Source organism: Pristiophorus japonicus, chromosome 19 (assembly GCF_044704955.1).
Source record: "Pristiophorus japonicus isolate sPriJap1 chromosome 19, sPriJap1.hap1, whole genome shotgun sequence".
Lineage (NCBI taxonomy): Eukaryota > Metazoa > Chordata > Chondrichthyes > Pristiophoridae > Pristiophorus > Pristiophorus japonicus.
Window position 1 is genome coordinate 83,911,138 of NC_091995.1, and position 22,282 is coordinate 83,933,419.

The window sequence follows — 22,282 nt, forward strand, 5'->3', positions numbered from 1 at the left end:
AAGTACGCCAAATCTGGGGACGTTGAGACAATCTCATTACTCAAAGCAGCAAGACTCGGTTTTGTGTTGTGAAAGATACATACTGCAGTGTCAGGCTGGGATGAGGCAATATTTCTCATTACCAAGAGCAGGAGCTACAAACAGACTGGTTATTTATGGAGCTGTTGTTGCATGACATTCTTAAATTGCAGGGAAATTAAAAATCCCTGCTGCTTATGTTCGTCGAGCAAACTCCTCGCACAAGCATCAAGGCCAGTGCAATAAAGGCTTTCCATAATTTAAGATTAGCATCAAGACAGACCTCATTAGAATGATGTGAGAGGCTCCAAGATGAATGGAAATGGCCAATTAATGAGAAGCCAGCAGAACTGTTTCTCTAACCCCTCACCCAGACAACCGATGCTGATGCACAGAAGGTGTCGGGTGTTGGTGGAGGTCATCCGTTTTGTGTGCGCCTGCAGTTTGGGTCCCTCCGTCTTTTCCCAATGCCTCTCTCTTCATAGAATCATAGAGTCTTAGAAATTTACAGCACAGAAGGAGGCCATTTCGGCCCATCGTGTCCACGCCGGCCGACTAAGAGCTATCCAGCCTAATCCCACTTTCCAGCTCTAGGATCAGCCATGATCGTATTAAATGGCGCAGCAGGCTCAAGGGGCCGTATGGCCTACTCCTGCTCCTATTTCTTATGTTCTTCCGTGGCCCTGTAGGTTACGGCACTTCAAGTGCACATCCAAGTATTTTTAAAATGGGGTGAGGGTTTCTGCCTCTACCACCCTTTCAGGCAGTGAGCTCCAGACCCCCACCACCCTTTGGGTGAAGACATTTCCCCTCAAATCCCCTATAATCCTTCCCCCAATTACTTTAAATCTATGCCCCCTGGTTATTAACCTCTCTGCCAAGGGAAACAGGTCCTTCCTATCCAGGTCCCTCATAATTTTACACACCTCCATCAGATCTCCCCTCGGCCTCCTCTGTTCCAAAGAAAACAATCCCAGCCTATTCAATCTTTCCTCATAGCTAAAATTCTCCAGTCCAGGCAACATCCTCATAAATCTCTCTGTACACTCTCTCGTGCAATCACATATTTCCTGGAATGTGGTGACCAGAACTGTACGCAGTACTCCAGCTGTGGCCTAACTAGTGTTTTATACAGTTCAAGCATAACCTCCCTGCTCTTGTATTCTGTGCCTCGGCTAATAAACCCAAGTATTCCGTATGCCTTCTTAATCACCTTATCTACCTGCTACCTTCAGGGATCTGTGGACATGCACTCCAAGGTCCCCTTGTTCCTCTACACTTCTCAGTGTCCTATCATTTATTGCGTATTCCCTTGCCTTGTTCGCCCTCCCCACATGCATTACCTCGCACTTAACCGAATTGGATTCCATTGGCCACTGTTCTGCCCACCTGACCGAGGGACCTAATACTGAGCCCTGCGGAATCCCACTGGATACAGCCTTCCAGTCACATAAACACCCATCAATGTCAATTATGGATCAAACTTGCCACTTTGCCTTGGATCCCATGGGCTTTTACTTTGATGACCAGTCTACCATGTGAGACCTTATCAAAAGCTTTGCTAAAATCCATATACACTACATCGAATGCACTGCCCTCATTGTTACCTCCTCAAAAAATTAAATCAAGTTGGTTCAGACACAATCTTCCCTGAACAAATCCATGCTGACTGCCCTTGATTAATCCATCTTTTGAAATGAAGATTTATTCTGTCCCTCAGAATGTTTTCCAATCATTTTCCCACTACCGAGGTTAGGCTGACCTGATAGGGGCCTTTAAGATTATGAAAGGGTAGAAATTGGGAATGGTAGCATAGTGGTTATGCTACTGGACTAGTAAGTTAGAGACCTGAACTAATGATCCAGAGATGTGAGTTCAAATCCCACCATGGCATCTGGGAGGAATTTAATTTCAGTTAATTAAATAAATCTGGAATACAAAGCTCATATCAGTAATGGTAATTTCAGTATAGGAGCAGGGAGATCTTGCTGCAGTTGTACAGGGCCTTGGTGAGGCCTCACCTGGAATATTGTGTACAGTTTTGGTCTCCCAGTCTGAGGAAGGACATTCTTGCTATTGAGGGAGTGCAGCGAAGGTTCACCAGACTGATTCCAGGGATGGCAGGACTGACATATGAGGAGAGACTGGATCGACTCGGCTTGTATTCACTGGAATTTAGAAGAATGAGAGGGGATCTCATAGAAACATATAAAATCCTAATGGGATTGGACAGGTTAGATACAGGAAGAATGTTCCCAATGTTGGGCAATTCTAGAACCAGGAATCACAGTCTAAGGATAAGGGGTAAGCCATTTAGAATGAGATGAGGAGAAACTTCTTCACTTAGAGAGTTGTTAACCTGTGGAATTACCTACCGCAGAGAGTTGTTGAGGCCAGTTCATTAGATATATTCAAAAGGGAGTTAGATGTGGCCCTTACAGCTAAAGGGATCAAGGGGTATGGAGAGAAAGCAGGAATGCGTTACTGAAGTTGCATGATCAGCCATGATCATATTGAATGGTGGTGCAGGCTCGAAGGGCCGAATGGCCTGCTCCTGCACCTATTTTCTATGGTTCTATGTTTCTATGGTGACCATGAAACTATCAAATTGTTGTAAAAACCCAACTGGTTCACCAATGTCCTTCAGGGAAGGAAATCTGCCGCCTTTAACTGGTCTGACCTAAATATGACTCCAGACCCGCAACAATGTGGGTGACTCTTAACTGCCCCTCTGCTCTACCAAACCAGGACAAAACGAACAGCAGTTCTTTGCAAGGGCAATTAGGCATGGACAATAAATGCTGGCCTTGCTAGCGACGCTCACATCCCTTAAACAAACGTTTTAAAAACATAGATGTTTCCACTTGTGGGGAAGGCCTTAAATATAGGATAGTCACTAATAAATTCAATTCTGGAATTCAGGAAAAACCTCTTTACCCAAGAGTGGTGAGAATGTGGAACTCACAACCACAGGAAGTAGTTGAGGCGAAAAGCAGAGATGCATTTAAGGGAAGGCTAGATAAGCATATGAGGGAGAAAGGACTGGAATTATATGCCATTGGGGTTAGAGGAAGAGGGGTGGGAAGAGACTCGTGCGGATCATAAACATTGGCATGGACCAGTTGGACCTGATCGCCTGTTTCTGTGGACTGGATATAACTCGATGTACAGTGACTTCAAGTTGGGAGACATGAGTGAAATGATTGCAGTTTCTCCGTGATGGGTTTGACAGCACCAACACGATGTGAAAGGGTGTTACGTGGGAGAGAGCGTTGGCGAGATGTATCTGAAACGCTGGCAGATCCTGGCACTGATGCAGACGGAGTTAAGGCAAAGACCGCTCTACGTGATCATTTCCTTCCCAGAAAAACAGAACATGTGAATCAATCATACTCTGACAGGCTGACTGACTCGGTGACAATCCCTTCCCGTGCACATTTACATGACAAGTAGCAAAATTAACTTTCGCTGGTACAGGTCGGTGAAGTCAAAACACAGCTTATTGAAGAGTTTTTCGCTGGGAATATTGCAGAGCAGCACTTAAACCATTTGCATGATTCCTTTGTTTGCTGTTTTCTTGGCGGGCTTATCCCATTTATTTTCACTTTTTGACATTTCTGAGAGACACTATAAGGCATTCTCTTTCTTCCCCCTGTTAGAGTAATGGGCTAAGTAATTTCATATGGATTTTTAAAACATTCATTCATGGGATGTGGGTGTTGCTGGCAAGGCCACATTTATTGCCCTCAAGTGGCTTGCCAGGTCATTTCAGAGTCAACCACATATAGGCCAGCAGATTTCCTTCCCTAATATTAGTGAACCAGTTGGGTTCTTGCAACAATCCATGGTCACCATTACTTAGACCAGCCTTTTATTCCAGATATTTATTTTAATTAATTGAATTTAAATTCCCCAGCTGCCATGGGGGGGGGAGGGGGGGGAGGATTTGAACTCATGTCTCTGGATCATTAGTCCATTAACATCACCACTATGCTACCGTTAAGGGTTCAGATGGTGATATTGCACAGCATGTTGTATACAGTGTCAGCCGTGGCTCAGTGAGTAGCACTCTCACTTCTGACTAAGTGGGTCGCTGGTTCAGATCCCACTCCAGGGACTTGAGTACAGAAATCTAGGCTGGCAGTACTGAGGGAGCGCTGCACTGTCGGAAGTGCCGTCTTTCAGATAAGATGTTAAACTGAGGTTCCATCTGCTCTCTCAAATAGATGTACACTTTCGAAGATAATGAGGTGAGTTCTTCCAACGTGCTGGCCAATATTTATCCCTAAACCAACATTGTCTTGTCAATATTTCATTGCTCTTTGTGGGACCTTGTGGTATGCAAAATGGCTGCCACATTTCCTACATTACAACAGTTACTACACTTCAAAAGTACTTTGTCAGCTGGTATAATGTATGTGCCTCATGGGTTCTTTGCTTAAGAATTCATAGCAACACATTGCGATTAAGAACTAGTTGGTTTATTAACAAAGGTTTAACAATCACATTACCAGTTCTTCCACTAGGCTCACAACTGCATACCTCATCGTGGATGACCGAGACGCAACTGACTGGGGTTTTATTGAGGCTTGTGAACATGACGTGACTGGCTAAGCCACTCACAATGCAACAGCTCTACAAACCTGTGTGCAGACTCACAAATGAATACATTGCACTTTGGAACATTTTTTTTTTTCAAAAATATACTTTATTCATGTAAAATTTTCACAATACATTGGAAAATAGGTCAGTACCTTGCGGTCAGCAATTCCATACAATTCGTTTGGATGCTGACAGCAATTCCATACAATGCACTAGTGTGCATTTCATTTCAAGGTATAATTTAGTACAATCCATAAATCACGTTACATGTAGTACTGTGCAAATAAGGGTATTACACGGAGCAGATAAGAACAGGTTTACATTACATTCCAGGATACATTTCAGTACCGATCACCAATCACGTTACATGTAGCACTGTGCAGATGAAAGCAGTACACGGAACGGGTGAGAATATATTTACATTTCTTTAGAAGTTACTAAACAGTGCAGAGACTTTCATTATACATGGCACAACACAGGTGTTTTTCAGTACATGGTGCTCTATGGAACATCTTGAGGTCATGAAAAGAGTGTGCTTTTCATGACCTCAAGATGTTCCATAGAGCACCATGTAAATATACGTCTTTCTTTAAGGGCACTGTAACGTTCCAGGGGAATTCTTGTGCACATTCGGGTGAGTAATAGGAGTGGAACTTCTCTCACGCTAGCTCTTCTTACACTCTTGGAAAATGGAAAGGAGTTTTTTTTAAATGCATTCACGGGATGTGGGCGTCACGAGCAAGGCTAGCATTTATTGCCCTTTCCTAATTGCCCTTGGGAAGGTGGTGGTGAGCCACCTTATATAACTGAGTGGCTTGCTGGGCCTTTTCAGAGGGCAGATAAGAGTCAACCACATTGGAGTCACATATAGGCCAGAACGGCTCAGGCCATTAGCGAACCAGATGGGTTTTTACAACAATCCGGTAGTTTCCTGGTCACCATTACTGATACAAGTATTTTTCATTCCAGATTTATTTAATGAACTGAATTTAAATTCCCCAGCTGCCGTGGTGGGATTTGAACTCATGTCTCTGGATTATTAGTCCAGGCCTCTGGATTACTAGTCCAGTAACGTAACCACTATGTTACTAGTTAAGGATAAAACCAGAACACTGTCTTCTTGGATTGATACATGCTGAATTCGCCCCCCCCCCCGCTCAGGCCTGAGTTAAAATTACAGTCGGGTCTCGATGATGTCATCGGGCTGCGACACACACATGTAAAGAAGGACCCTATTGGCTCTGGGCATCTGTCTTTGCTGCCTGCTCAGGAGAGCGGGTTAAAATTACAGATGTTACGACTTTCGGACAGGTAAGAGCCAGGGACGATTTTAACTGCCCGCCCGCTAGGTGTCTGCTGAGCGAGTAGAGTTAAAATCGCGCCCCCCCCCCCCACTTTGAGATGAATATTTGAGAGCTTTATTAATTGTATATTGAAAAATCGCATGAATTTAATTCATGATATTGGTGAATGAATACCCCCAGAAAACATCAGTTAAACATTGGGAAGCAGATTTTGCAATAACACAACTGAACAGAATAACACCATAGATGTAGATGTTTTGAGATAATCCATCTTTCATCGAGCACATCCATCAAAAGCAGGGAAAACTCATTTAAAAACGGACAAAGAAGACTATCAATTAAACGCAGGGAGGAATTTAAAAAAAAATAACACGTCTGGAGTAAATCAATTAAATTTGCGAATGACTCATTTAGAATCTGACAGCAAGGAAGCATTGTTAGAATACTTCCAATTTAATTTCCTCTCCGCAGCGCATTGCTTAACATCTTCACATAAAATCCCTTTACAAAGGATTACATAGGATATGCGGCACAGAAACTAGCCATACCTACATTACAACAGTGACTAGTATGCACGTACAAAGTGCCGCAGTACAGTGGGATCTGGGGCTCCTGGTGCATGAAACACAAAAGGATAGTAGGTATAGCAAGTGATCAGGAAGGCCAATGGAATCTTGGCCTTTATTGCAAAGGGGATGGAGTATAAAAGCAGGGAAGTCTTGCTACAGTTATATAGGGTATTGGTGAGGCCACACCTGGAATACTGCGTGCAGTTTTGGTTTCCATTTTTAAGAAAGGATATACTTGCTTTGGAGGCTGTTCAGAGAAGGTTCACTCGGTTGATTCCGGGGATGAAGCGATTGACTTATGAGGAAAGGTTGAGTGGGTTGGGTCTCTACTCATTGGAATTCAGAAGAATGAGAAGTGATCTCATCGAAATGTATGCGATTATGAGGGGGCTTTGTCAAGGCCTGACTCTAATGTATTGACTGACACGAGGCACATGCTGAAGTCAAGGTCACTCTGGACCTGCACCTTTAATTCCAGCTCTCCAGTGCTGCACTTGCCTGAGACTTCCCTTTATATACCAAAGTGGGACAGGTATGGAGTGTCTCCTGCAAGTGTACCCCTGGTGGTAAGGTATGCTTATTGTTACAGGTCATATCCAGTTACAGTCATGTATAGCATGGTAAGATACAGTTATATACAGTAATGTGAGATACATGACAGGCTTGACAAGGTGGATGCAGAGAGGATGTTTCCACTGATGGGGGAGACTAGAACTAGGGGGTATTATCTTAGAATAAGGGGCTGCCCATTTAAAACTGAGATGAGGAGGAATTTCTTCTCTCAGAGGGCCATAAATCTGTAGAATTTGTTGCCGCAGACAGCTGTGGAGGCTGGGACATTGAATAACTTTAAGACAGCAAAAACAGTCTCTTAACCGATAACTGATTAAGGGGTTATGGGTAGCGGGCAGGGAAATGGAGCTGAGTCCATGATCAGATCAGCCATGATCTTATTGATTGGCGGACCAGGCTCGAGGGGCCGTATGGCCTACTCCTGCTCCTATTTCTTATGTTTTTATGACTACACTTCAAAGGTACTTCACTGGCTTTAAAGCTTTGAGACATCCGGTGGTCGTGAAAGATGCTACAGAAATGCAAGTCTTTCTTTCATCTTTCTTTCTTTTTCATTTGGCCCAACCAGTCCATGCTAGTTTATGCTCCACTCCAGCTGTCATGTATTCAACCAGCATTGTAACCCATGTATAATCTGACCTAAGTTGTACACTGTGAGAACAATGACCACTAGGTGGTGAACTTGTGGGAGACACTCCTAACCTGGACCTTCAGATATAAAAGGGGAAGTTCCACCTACTTCCATCACTTGAGTGCTATGGAATAAAGGACAGGTCACAGACTGACCTCTCAAGCATGGGCCTCGTGTGCATTTATACTGTATAGTAAGGACGTATCACCAGCCTCCTCCCATCTTTCCTCATCTAACTCTATCAGCATAACCCTCTATTCCCTTCTCCCCCATATGCCTGTCCAGCCTCCCCTTAAATGCATCGATACTATTCGCTTCAACCACTCCCTGTGGTAGTGAGTTCCACATTCGCACCACTCTCTGGGTAAAGAAGTTTCTTCTGAATTCCCGATTGGATTTCTTGGTGACTATCTTATATTGATGGCCTCTAGTTATGCTCTTCCCCACAAATGAAAACATTCTCTCTGTATCCACTCGATCAAAACCTTTCATAATTTTAATGACCTCTATTAGGTTACCCCTCAGCCTTATTTTTCAAGAGAAAAGAGACCCGGCCTGTTCATCCTTCCCTGATCATTATACCCTCGCATTTCTGGTATCATCCTTGTAAATCTTCTCGGCACCTTCTCCTGTGCCTCTATATCCTTTTTATAATATGGCGACCAGAACTGTACGCAGTGCTTGAAGTGGGGTAGTTGTGCATTAGCTCAATGCAGAAAATTAACAGGTTTACAATATGTTAAGATAACACACAACACATTATCAACAACTAATTGCATTCATATAGCGCCTTTAATGTAGTAAAACATTCACAGGAGCGTTATCAGATAAAAATATAACTCCGGGCCACATGAGGAGATATTAGGGCAGGGGTCAAAGAGGTTGGTTTTTTGGATCGTCTTAAAGGAGAAAAGAGAGGTAGAGAGGCGGAGATGTTTAGGGAGGGAGTTCCAGAGCTTGGGGCCCAGGCAACAGAAGGCACGACCACCGATGGTGGAGCGTTGAAATTTCAGGATGTGCAAGAGGCCAGAATTAGAGGAGCGCAGACATCTCGAGGGGGTTGTACGGCTGGCGGAGGTTACAGAGATAGGGAGGGGGCGAGGCAGGTAAGTGGAGCTGAGTCCACGGCCAGATCAGCCATGATCTTGTTGAATGGCGGAGCAGGCTCGAGGGGCTAGATGGCCTACTCCTGTTCCTAATTCTTATGTTCTTATGCTCGGAGGGATTTGAACACAGGAAATTTAAAATCGAGGTTGCCAGACCACTGGGGTGACGGGGGAACGGGACTTGGTGCAAGTTAGGAAAGGGGCACCAACAGCGGAAATAAAACCCGTCAGTGATAATGTCTGACAAATACAATTAAGACTAGGAATATATTTTCGGCTGTTCAGTAATGTTGTCATGTGGTGATCTTACTCACATTCTCAAACAGAAGGAAATATTTGGGCACCTGACTTCAGGAAAGTTGTCAATAGCATGTAGACATTACAGAAAAGATTCACTGAGGTGATGCAAGAACGAGAGACATCAATTGTAAGAATAGAATAGAACAAAGAAGGTTAAGAGCAGGTCTGATCGAGGTGTTCAAGATTATAAGGGGTTATGATAAAGTAAACTGGAAAAACTAGTGGGAGTGCTTTTGACTGTTGGCGACATTATAAAAGAAAGACTTGCATTTATATAGCGCCTTTCACGACCACTGGACGTCTCAAAGCAATTTACAGACAATGAAGTACTTTTGGAGTGTAGTCACTGTTGTAATGTGGGAAACGCGGCAGCCAATTTGCACACAGCAAGCTCCCACAAACAGCAATGTGATAATGACCAGATAATCTGTTTTAGTGATGTTGATTGAGGGATAAATATAGGCCGGGTCACTGGGGAGAACTCCCCTGCTCTTCTTCGAAATAGTGCCGTGGGATCTTTTGTGTCCACCTGAGAGAGCAGACGGGGCCTCGGTTTAACATCTCATCCCAAAGACGGCAACTCTAGACACTGCAGCGTTCCCCCCCTAATGTCCACCTAGATTTATGCGCTCAAGTCCCGGGAGTGGGAATTGAACACACAACCTTCTGACTCGGGGAGAGTGCTACCCACTGAGCCACGGCTGACAGTGAACTGGAAATGGTCAATTGTGTCACTGGGTGCACCAGCAGGGGTGGACTGAATGGCCTTTATTCCTTCATCATAGGTACATAAGAAATAGGAGCAGGAGTAGGTCACCTGGCCCTTCGAGCCTGCTTCGTCATTCAATAAGATCATGGCTGATCCAATCATGGACTCAGCTCCACTTCCCCGCCCGCACCCCCCCATAACCCTTTATTCCCTTATCGATCAAAAATCTGTCCATCTCCGCCTTAAATATATTTAATGATCCAGCCTCCACAGATTTACAACCTTCTGAGAGTCACGTATATATAAGAATACGATGGAGTATTGAACATTTAACCTCAGATGAGGAGGTTGTGAGCCGCACTGAGAATATCATTTTGAGATACACTTAACATAGTGTGATGTCAACCAGACATCCTTTTCAAGCTGTTAGATCTTATTGAATGGCGGAGCAGGCTCGAGGGGCCAGTTCTCGAGTTAGGTCTGCACTGTTCTTTGAGCCCCAACTGCGTCAGTGTTTTGCTAGATGATGCTAACAAAGACTATAAGGCAGTAACTCAGTGATTGAAGCTGTGATTAAATAGTCATGGATTCTGCCTCTTCTGCTTCAAGGACTTGACCTGCTAATCTTCAGTCCCTAGTACAGTAGAAAAAAATACTCTATTTATTTATCTGCAATGTTTTTAATTTCCTTTGGCAATGACTGTTAATTTGTGAGCTATTTCTGCTCTGTTTAAATTGTTCCTCCGAACATTCCTCTATTATTCCTCTTCAGTTCCAAATATGTCCTCCTACACAAACTTCCCCCTCACTGCCTCCTGACCATCTTGACATCAAGACTCGTCCCACTGGAATTTAAGAACAGACGAACATAAGAAATAGGAGCAGGAGTAGGCAATCTGGGCCTTCGAGCCTGCTCCGCCATTCAATACGATCATGGCTGATCTGATCATGGACTCAGCTCCACTTCCCTGCCCGCTCCCCATGACCCTTTACTCCCTTATCGCTCAAAAATCTGTCCATCTCCACCTTAAATATATTCAATGACCCAACCTCCACAGCTCTCTGGGGCAGATAATTCCACAGATTTATTACCCTCTGAGAGAAGAAATTCCTCCTCAGCTCAGTTCTTAATGGGCGGCCCCTTATTCTGAAATGGTGACCCCTAGTCTTTTTATAGACCTCTTATTCTTAAACTATGCTTCTATTCAAACTCATTCTTTGAGGAACTCCTTCCCTTTCCTCACTCTTCATGGAATCGTAGAAATTTACAGCACAGAAACATAGAAACTTAGAAAATAGGTGCAGGAGCAGGCCATTCAGCCCTTCAATGAGTTCATGGCTGAACATGAAACTTCAGTACCCCCTTCCTGCTTTCTCGCCATACCCCTTGATCCCCCGAGTAGTAAGGACTTCATCTAACTCCCTTTTGAATATATTTAGTGAATTGGCCTCAACTAATTTCTGTGGTAGAGAATTCCACAGGTTCACCACTCTCTGGGTGAAGAAGTTTCTCCTCATCTCGGTCCTAAATGGCTTACCCCTTATCCTCAGACTGTGACCCCTGGTTCTGGACTTCCCCAACATTGGGAACATTCTTCCTGCATCTAACCTGTCTAACCCCGTCAGAATTTTAAACGTTTCTATGAGGTCCCCTCTCATTCTTCTGAACTCCAGTGAATACAAGCCCAGTTGATCCAGTCTTTCTTGATAGGTCAGTCCCACCATCCCGGGAATCAGTCTGGTGAACCTTCGCTGCACTCCCTCAATAGCAAGAATGTCCTTCCTCAAGTTAGGAGACCAAAACTGTACACAATACTCCAGGTGTGGCCTCATAGAAAGAGGCCATTTGGCCCATCGTGTCCGTGCCAGATGAAAAAGAGCCACCCAGCCGAATCCCATCTTCCAGCTCTAGGTCCGTAGCCCTGTAGGTTACGACACTTCAAGTGCGCGTCCAAGTACCTTTTAAATGTGGTGAGGGTTTCGTCACCCCTCCATCCCCGATTCCGATCATGTACTGGGCCTTCAGCGAAATGAAAACTGTGGGAACAAGGGTTCGCGTGACCCGAGTACCTCCGATGTTCTTTCTGCGCAGTCTGTGAGACCAGCACACGATGAGTTAAAGGTTGTAAAAGCTTTCTGCTGAGCACGTGTTGTAAATTGTGTCAACAGGCCTAAAACTTAGGAGACCCTTCACAGGAAAGTGAAAGAGTAGAAGGTGTGAGAGTCATTCAGCCGTATCGGTAATGGTCTAGAATATGTCAGCTTGGTCACTTGTGTTTATAGAATCATAGAAGTTTACAACACGGAAGGAGGCCATTTTGACTCATTGTGTCCGCGCCGGTCGACAAAGAGCTACCCAGCCTAATCCCACTTTCAAGCTCTAGGTCCGTAACCCTGTAGGTTACGACACTTCAAGTGTACATCCAGGTACCTTTTAAATGTGGTGAGGGTTTCTGCCTCTACCGCCCTTTCAGGCAGCGAGTTCTAGACCCCCGCCACCCTCTGGGTGAAAACATTTCTCCTCAAGTCCTCTCTACCAATGACTTTAAATCTATGCCCCCTTGTTATTGTCATTTCTGCTGAGCAAATAGATTCTGCCGACCCACTCTATCTCGGGCCCTCATAATTCGATAGACCTTTTATAGTCCCTTGCGCACTCCTTGCCGTCTTCTTCGAAATAATGCCGAGATCTTTTGCATCCACCTGAGAGAGCAGGCGGAGCCTCAGTTTAACGTCTGATCTGAAAGACGGCACCTCCGACAGCGCAACGCTCCCTCAGCACTGCACCGGGAGTGTCAGCCTGGATTTCCGTGCTCAAGTTCCTGGGGTGGGGGCTTGATCCCACGACCTGCTGACTCGGGGGCAAGTGGGCTGCCCACTGAGCCACAGCTGACACCGACAGAGGTCAGAAGCGTAGAGCACATAGACATTTGCTTCCAGGGAAAGATAGACCCAGAACCGAATAATCCCCTTCTCCATAAAATTAGAATTGTGCGGGGTACGAACAGGATGTGACAACACAGGCAAAGCCTGCGCAATACTGTGGTCAGGACTCGTTAAGGACTGCTATTATACACAGCGTAGAGATTACTCAGTGCCTTTCCGTGGCATGTCTCAGATTATATAGCGAGTACACTGTAATGCTATCATCACTCACAGAGACTTGCAGTTACATTTCAGGTAATCTATACGGAGGAGTCAACCTGACAGTTAAAGCAGATGTCATTTTGACAAATCCGCAAAATATTATTACCTGCCACCGTTATCATCTTGTACAGTAATATGAAACTAATTAATTACTGTGACGAGGCTGCAGGACGCAGTCATATTTCATTCCCTTCCCACGGTGAAACTGTTCTCCTCGTGTGCCCAGAGACGTCACTGCTTCACACCAGTGTGGCTGGGAGCGGCTCCGGTCACACGGATGGCAAGGACCGTGCCGTGAGAGCGTCGCCTTTATTGCTCATTTCTGGTTGCGGGCGGCGCTGGCGTTTATTGCCCGTCCCGGGTTGCACCTTGAGAAGGAGCTGGCGCTGTCCGTTTCGGGGGGGGGGGTGTGGGGGGAGGGGCAGTTAAGAGTCAACGGTCGAGGAATCCGCTGGCATACCAACCTCTCGCGAGGGGCGCTACAGGGGGCGCTAAAGGGGTTTGCTGCCGCGATCGCCGGCATTCGCGCCGCTCGGCAAATTCAGTGTGCCGGTACTGGCGGCGCCGAGGGGTATCGTCCGGGAGCGCCGCGCCGGTGTGCAACGCCCCCCCCCGGTATCGCCGTGGATACCACGCTCGGTTTGCGCGGCACCCGTAGCAACCCCTGGTGACCCCGCCAGAGAAAGCTGGTGAGCAGCGCTGTCCCGGGGCGCTGCGGGAAGGAATGACTGCGCGAGGTACACGTGAGCGATTTTCTTTTTTTTTTCTTTTTGCGGTTTAACTTTATTTTGGGGTGAGCAATGTATCGGGAATGTTTTTTGTTCCAATGGTTTTTTTTTGTTGCAGGGAGACCTCTCTCAGGGCGCTAACAAGGCCGTCTCTTTAGCACGGGATATTCGGTGGCTTACCCGGCCTGGCGCCCCGAGAGATGTGTGGAACGCCTCCCTTATCGCTCCGCCCCCACTCTCAGGGCCCAACTGCTGAATAATTTAGGCTGCCGTCGCTAACCATTTCCTGAGCGCTAAATCTACCCACCGCCTGACATTAGCGCTTCAAAAAACCATCAGCCGAATTTCTAGCCTAACCACTTTGGCGTGGGACTGGAGTCACATATCGGCCAGACCGGGTGAGGGCGATAGATTTCCTTCCCTGAAGGACATTGGTGAACTGATTGGGGTTTACGACAATCCGACAGCTTCAAATTCCTTTTCCTGATACCAGCCTTCTTCAAAAAAACTGAACTCGAACTCTCAGTGGGGAGATTTGAACTCACGTTCTCGACTATATTATTGGCTCAGGTTTCTGGATCACTGATCCACTAACATAACCACTTGCCATCCCAGCGGAGTAGAATGTGGCCCGAGAACATTATAGATAAAGAAAGACGAGCATTTATAACAGGCTTTTAACAACCCTTAGGATGCCCCAAAGCATTTTACAGCCAATGAAGTACTCTTGAAGTGTAGTCACTGTTGTAATGTGGGAAACACGGTGGCCAGTTTGCACACAGCAAGCTCCCACAAACAGCAATGTGATAATGACCAATTAATCTGTTTTTGTGATGTTGATTGAGGGATAAATATTGGCCAGAACACCAGGGATAACTCCCCTGCTCTTTCGATGGGGCTTCGGTCTCAGTCGAAAGACAGCACCTCTGACAGTGCAGCACTCCCTCAGAGTGTCAGCCTCAATTTCTGTGTTGGAGTGGGACTTGAACTCACAAACCTTCTGCCTCAGAGAGCACGAGAGTGCTGCCCACTGAGCCACGGCTGAAACCCTACCTTCTTTTTCTTTCGTACGGTAGTAGCAGAGCAAATCAAACGTGAATATCCAAGTCGGATATCCGGGCCAAGGCTTCTGGTGTAACAGCGTGGATATCGTGTAGATTGCCTGCGAATTTCCCCTGGGGGCATTGCTCAATGATGCGCTCCAGGGTCTGATTAGGAACTCCACAGTCGCATGCTTTAAGCTTCCACCTGTGGAGAAGGTGACAGCATCTTTCAGATGAGGCGTTAAACCAGCTGCTCTCTGAAATGGACGCAAAAGATCCTGCGGCACTATTGATGTCCTGGGGCCAATATTTATCCTTCAATCAACTTAACAAAAACAGATGATCCGGTCATTATCACATTGCTGTTTGTGGGATCTTGCTGTGCGCAAATTGGCTGCCGCGTTTCCCACATTACAGCAGTGACTACACTCCAAAAAGTACTTAATTGGCTGTGAAGCGCTTTGAGACGTCCAGTGGTCGTGAAAGGCGCTATATAAATGCAAGACTTTCTTTCTTTCTTGATCGACCGTGACCGGTTCGGTTCTGAGGCGGTTGATGGTTGGGGCACTGTTTGCGAGGAAGGTTTGATCCTTCAGGTTGTGCAGTGGGGTCCTCGATCAGGAATCCATTGCGTATGTCGCCCCTCTGCCAAGCGTCCGGACACCGCCACGGGACGAGGCCCTGGCGTTGCCCACCGGGGCAGTGAGCTGTCTCCGCCAGGTGCCAGACTGAGGCAGCGGGACGGGTGCAGGAAGCGCACGCTACCTGCAGCCCCGACATGGCGAGCTCTTTGAGAATTAACAAAAAATAATTAGCCAATTATTCCCTGCGCTTTGTACTACACACAAGACAGGCTTTCCTCCCGGCAATTAGTCAGCAGCATTTTATTTAACTGTCACACTTGCTTAATTCTTCGGCGGAAAACGAAAGCTGCTGAACACTGAGAGGATTGTCTCAAACAGCCGTTTGTGGTTTATTCCGACCGGGAAGACTTTTCAGAGCTTTGATAAACTGTCTGACCCTCATTCCCAATCATTGAATCTAATTCCGCTCATACTTTACCATCACCTTTCTGTTCTGTGTGCTCCCCAAAGTGACAGGGATGAAAATGGTTTCCCCTGACGTCCGACTCACACTCTCACAACTTGCGATGATATGAGGGAGCGCCGCACTGTCGGAGGTGACGTCTTTCGCCTGAGACGTTAAACCAAGGCCCCGTCTGCTCTCTCAGGTGGACATAAACGATCTCATGGCACTACTTTGAAGAAGAGCAGGGGAGTTATCCCCGGTGTCCTGGCCATTATTTATCCCTCAATCAACATCACAAAAACAGATTATCTTGTCATTATCACATTGCTGGTTGTGGGATCTTGCTGTGTGCAAGTCGACTGCCACGTTTCATAGAAACAAAGAAACATAGAAAATAGGTGCAGGAGTAGGCCATTCGGCCCTTCGAGCCTGCACCACCATTCAATAAGATCATGGATGATCATGCAACTTCAGTACCCCATTCCTGCTTTCTCTCCATACCCCTTGATCCCTTTAGCCGTAAGGGCCACATCTAACTCCCTTTTGAATATATCCAACGAACTGGCCTCAACAACCTTCTGTGGTAGAGAATTCCACAGGTTCACAATTCTCTGAATGAAGAAGTTTCTCCTCATCATGATCCTAAATGGCTTTCCCCTTATCCTTAGACTGTGATCCCTGGCTCTGGACTTCCCCAACATCGGGAACATTCTTCCTGCATCTAACCTGTCCAATCCCGTCAGAATTTTATATGTTTCCATGAGATCCCCTCTCATTCTTCTAAATTCCAGTGAATATAAACCCAGTCGATCCAGTCTTTCTTCATATGTCAGTCCTGCCATCCCGGGAATTAGTCTGGTGAACCTTCGCTGCATTCCTTCAATAGCAAGCACGTCCTTCCTCAGATTAGGAGACCAAAACTGCACACAATATTCAAGGTGAGGCCTCACCAAGGCCCTGTACGACTGCAGTAAGACCTCCCTGCTCCTATACGCAAATCCTCTCGCTATGAAGGCTAACATGCCATTTGCCTTATTCACCTCCTGCTGTACCTGCATGCCAACTTTCAATGACTGATGTACCATGACACCCAGGTCTCGTTGCACCTCCCCTTTTATTAATCTGTCACCATTCAGATAATATTCTGCCTTCCTGTTTTTGCAACCAAAGTGGATAACCTCACATTTATCCACATTATACTGCATCTGCCATTCATTTGCCCACTCACCTAACCTGTCCAAGTCACCCTGCAGCCTCTTAGCGTCCTCCTCACAGCTCACACCGTCACCCAGCTTAGTGTCATCTGCAAACTTGGAGATATTACATTCAATTCCTACATTACAACAGTGACTACACTCCAAAAAATATTACATTGGCTGTAAAGCGCTTTAAGACGTCCGGTGGTCGAGAAAGACGCTATTTAAATCCAAGTCAAGGATCCCCACATCCTGATAATGAGCCAGTAATCCCTATTGGAATGTGGTCATTGGGTGAGATGGGATGCTCCTCAAAGTCGAATAGCCTGCTGGCCCTCGCGGTCTGGGGTCACACACAGAAAATGGTTGCTTGGGGCAGGCACTAGAGCACAGCCAGCAACTGTGGAACTGTGACAGTCAGCGTCTCAGAAAAGGAAGAGAGAAAGATGGGAGAGAGAAAGGCAGGGAGAGAGTGAGAGATAGGGAAAGAGAGAGAGAAAAAGAGAGAGAGAGAGACAGATGGACAGAGAGAGAAAGCGAGAAGAGAGAGAGAGAGAGAGAGACAAACAGAGAGAGAGAGAGAGAGAGAGAGATTGGGAAAGAGAAAGAGAGAGACAGAGATACAGAGAGATGGAAAAAGAGAGACAGACAGATAGAAAGACATAAACAGAGAGAAAGGGAAAGACAGACAGACACCGTGAGAGAGAGTCTGACGGAGGGAAACAGAGAGAGAGAGAGACAAACAGAGAGAGAGGAAAGAGAAAGATAGGAGAGATAGATAAACAGTGAGAAAAAGGGAAGGAGAGCGAGGGAAAGAAAAGAGAGAGAGAAAGAGAGAGACAAATAGTGAGAGAGGGAAAGAGAGCGAGACAGACAGAGAGATGGAAAGAGCGAGAAAGATAAAAAGACAGACAGACAGAGACGAGTTCGACAATTTCAGACCATAACGTCTGCCCCCATTTTATTCCCTTTCCTTTATTTTTATACAAAAACTCCGCCCTTCCCTTTTTTATTTTTATTTTATTTCTCTGTTTCCCAGGGCAGCTGGTAATGATTCCGCCATTCATACCCTATCTAGATTCATATTTTGTTTCCTAACTTGTGCTATTACCATCTCAATCCAGCCCATCATCCTTTTTGTCTCTCTAATCTCTCCTGCCTTCCACCCTATCACAGACCTTCCCTTTTGAGGAGGCTAAGAGACTGCAGGGTGACTTGGACAGGTTAGGTGAGTGGGCAAATGCATGGCAGATTCAGTATAATGTGGATAAATGTGAGGTTATCCACTTTGGTGGCAAAAACAGGAAGGCAGAATATTATCTAAATGGCGGCCGATTAGGGAAAGGGGAGGTGCAACGAGACCTGGGTGTCATGGTACATCAGTCATTGAAAGTTGGCATGCAGGTACAGCAGGTGGTGAAGAAGGTAAATGGCATGTTGGCCTTCATAGCGAGAGGATTTGAGCAGGGAGGTCTTACTGCAGTTGTACAGGGCCTTGGTGAGGCCTCACCTGGAATATTGTGTTCAGTTTTGGTCTCTTAATCTGAGGAAAGACGTTCTTACTATTGAGGGAGTGCAGCGAAGGTTCACCAGACTGATTCCCGGGATGGCAGGACTGACATATGAGGAGAGACTGGATCGAGTGGGCCTGTATTCACTGGAGTTTAGAAGGATGAGAAGCGATCTCATAGAAACATATAAAATTCTGACGGGATTGGACAGGTTAAGTGCCTGAAGAATGTTCCCGATGTTGGGAAAGTCCAGAACCTGGGGTCACAGTCTAAGGATAATGGGTAAGCCATTTAGGACTGAGGTGAGGAGAAACCTTTTCACTCAGAGAGTTGTTAACCTGTGGAATTCTCTACCCGCAGAGAGTTGTTGAGGCCAGTTCGTTAGATATATTCAAGAGGGAGTTAGATGTGGCCCTTATGGCTAAAAGGGTCAAGGGGTATGGAGAGAAAGCAGGAAAGGGGTACTGAGGTGAATGATCAGCCATGATCTTATTGAATGGCGGTGCAGGCTCGAAGGGCCGAATGGCCTACTCCTGCACCTATTTTCTATGTTTCTATGTTTCCTCCCCTCCCTGTTTCCCTGCCCCCCTGCACTTCCTTAAGAATCTGTCACATCTCGAACTATTGCCAGTTCTGATGAAGGGTCATCGACCTGAAACGTTAACTCTGTTTCTCTCTCCACAGATGCCCGGCCCACTGACATGTCCAGCATTTTCAGTTTTTATTATAGACAGACAGAGAGATGGGAAGAGATAGAGAAAAATAGGAGACCGATTGATCAGTTGTAAACACAATTGCTGACAGCTGGGCGAATGTAAAAATACACTAACTTATCAAGCCCACACTGGAAAGAAAGGTTTGGAATGAAAATTCCCTCTGAAACCAATTTGGCAAACTGTCTTTTCGAAGAAGAAAATTCTCACTCAACCATCAATTATTTTTCTTTTAACATGGAAGCAAACGTCATGAGCAATATTTAATCGGGCGCGACTAATTACCTTTTAATTGCAAATCACATTTATTTTAAACCCAATTAATTCTAATTGATGACTAATCAAAAAGATCCCCATTTTAATTGTCACTCTGAGTTTTTTGACTTTCTTAACCAAAGGAGTTTCAAACACAACTTTTAACAGCAAAGGTATAAAAAAAAATCTTATGAAGGCAAGAAAATACAGTGAGAGAAAAAGGCCATTCCGCCCATCGAGCTCACTCCAGTCAGAGCCCACCACTGGTAATTCCATCATAGACTCCCCTCCCCTCGTCCTCAACTATCCACTGATTCCCTGGCCTTGAACTTACTTCATAAGAACATAAGAATTAGGAGAAGAAGTCAGCCATTCGGCCCCTCAAGCCTACTCCGCCATTCAACAAGATCATGGCTGATCTTATACCTCAACTGCACTTACCCGCACTATTCCCATATCACTTAACTCCCCCAAAATCTATCGATCTCCATCTTGAATATACTCAACGACTGAGCCTCCACAGCCCTCTGGCGCAAAGAATTCCAAAGATTCACCACCCTCTGAGTGAAGAAATTTCTCCTCATCTCAGTCCTAAATGGCTGACCCCTTATCCTGAGACTGTGACCCCTGGTTCTAGACTCCCCAGCCAGGGGGAAACATCCTCCCTGCATCTAAGAATGTCAAGCCCTCTAAGAATTTTGTATGTTTCAATGAGATTACCTCTCATTCTTCTAAACTCTAGAGAATATAGGCTTTGTCTACTCAATCTCTCCTCATAGAACAATTCCCCCATCCCAGGAATCAGTCTGGTGAACCTATGTTGCACTCCCTCTTATTGTGTCTGTAAGCACTCTAGTAATGACTCCACGAGGCAATGTATGATACTTGAACTGTGGTGACCTTAGCCCATTTATTGCAGCTCCTGAGTGAGGGTACAGTATGGTGAGCTCCATTTTATATCTGGTTACCTGTCGTGTACAGGTGACCCCTAGCTCTCCACCAGTTGTACCCTCTGGTGGTACAGGCATAGTGTATACAGTGTGAAGATACATTCAGTGGCCTTATGTAACCGTACATCGAGTTTACAGGGTATATACTTATATTATACATACGCAACATCTCTAAGGCAAGTATGTCTTTGCGAAGGCTTGCCGATAGGAACTGGGCGCCCGCATGACCCCCTTCGCTGGAGTGAGTGGGCCCGAGACACAACCCAACTTGGCCCTCGGGCCTCGTTCTACATCAGCCGCAGACGCCCGCTGGCCGTTGCCAGGCAACTCGCTGATGAAGAGGATCTCAATTTTGGGCTGTTGCATCTCTGGCCCTCAGATAGATCCTAGGGGGAAGGGGGGTTTGGGGGTGGGGGGGGGGTAATGGGCGTGATCATGAGGGAGGCGTTTTAAGGTGTCTACTGTACATGGCCCACGTCTCTGAGCCGTACAGGAGAGTGGGTATCACTGCAGCCCTGTAGACCATGAGCTTGGTGCCAGATTTGAGGGCCTGATCTTCGAACACTCTCTTCCTCAGGCGGCCGAAGGCTGCCCTCGACCACACTCGACCAGCTCCGCTGGGTGGGTTACATTGTCCGCATGCCCGATACGAGACTCCCAAAGCAAGCGCTCTACTCGGCAAGCGAGCCCCAGGTGGGCAGAGAAAACGTTTCAAGGACACCTTCAAAGCCTCCTTGATAAAGTGCAACATTCCCACCGACACCTGGGAATCCCTGGCCCAATACTGCCCAAAGTGGAGGAAGAGCATCCGGGAGGGCGCTGAGCACCTCGAGTCTCGTCGCCGAGAGCATGCAGAAAGCAAGCGCAGGCAGCGGAAGGAGCGTGCGGCAAACCAGACTCCCCACCCACCCTTTCCTTCAACCATTGTCTGCCCCACCTGTGACAGAGATTGTAATTCCCGTATTGGACTATACAGTCACCTGAGAACTCACTTTTAGAGTGGAAGCAAGTCTCCCTCGATTGCGAGGGACTGCCTCTGATGATGATGATAATGCTCTCCTGGCTCCACATTCAGTAAGTATTTAAAAATAAAGTTCCTTTTTGGGAGCGGTCTCCAGCGGACTCATTAACCCCCTGCCGGTTAGGCCGCATTTAGATCATATTTTCCTGAACGTGGTTGCCCCCTGTTTTTTGCACGTGCAAGGTTTTAAGCCCCCTATATGGGGGGTGGTTAAAATTGGGATGTGGGCATCTTCTGGGACACCCATCAAGACATCTGTCAAGTTTTGAACCAGGCAGTCTGATTCTGGGACTTACCCCCCCCCCCCCGGCTTCACATCCCGTGTAACTTTGACAGTGGAAAAACATTACAACAGTGACTACACTTCAAAAGTACTTCATTGGCTGTAAAGTGCTTTGAGACGTCTGGTGGTTGTGAAAGGCACTATATAAATGCAAGTCTTTCTTTCCTTCTTTATCTCTTTCTCTTTCTCTGTGCTCTCTGTTGGATGAAACATTTAACCGAGGCTTGTCTGCTCTTTCAGATAGATGTAAAAGGTCCCATGGCATTATTTTGAAGAGCAAGGGAGGTATCCTGGGACCAATATTTATCCCTCAAGCAACATAACAAAAACAAATTATTTGGTCATTATCACGTTGCTGTTTGTGGGAGCTTGCTGTGCACAAAATGGCTGTCGCCTTTCCCACATTACAACACCGACAGTACTTCATTGGCTGTAAAGTGATTTGAGACGTCCGCTGGTCGTAAAAGGTGCTACATAAATGCATGACATCCTTTCTGTACGAGCGCCAATTCTTGCCGTAGCAACGGCAGCCTCAGACTGAGCAACATGGAAGCAGTGCAAAGCGAGGGAACACGGTCATAACCACAACGTGGG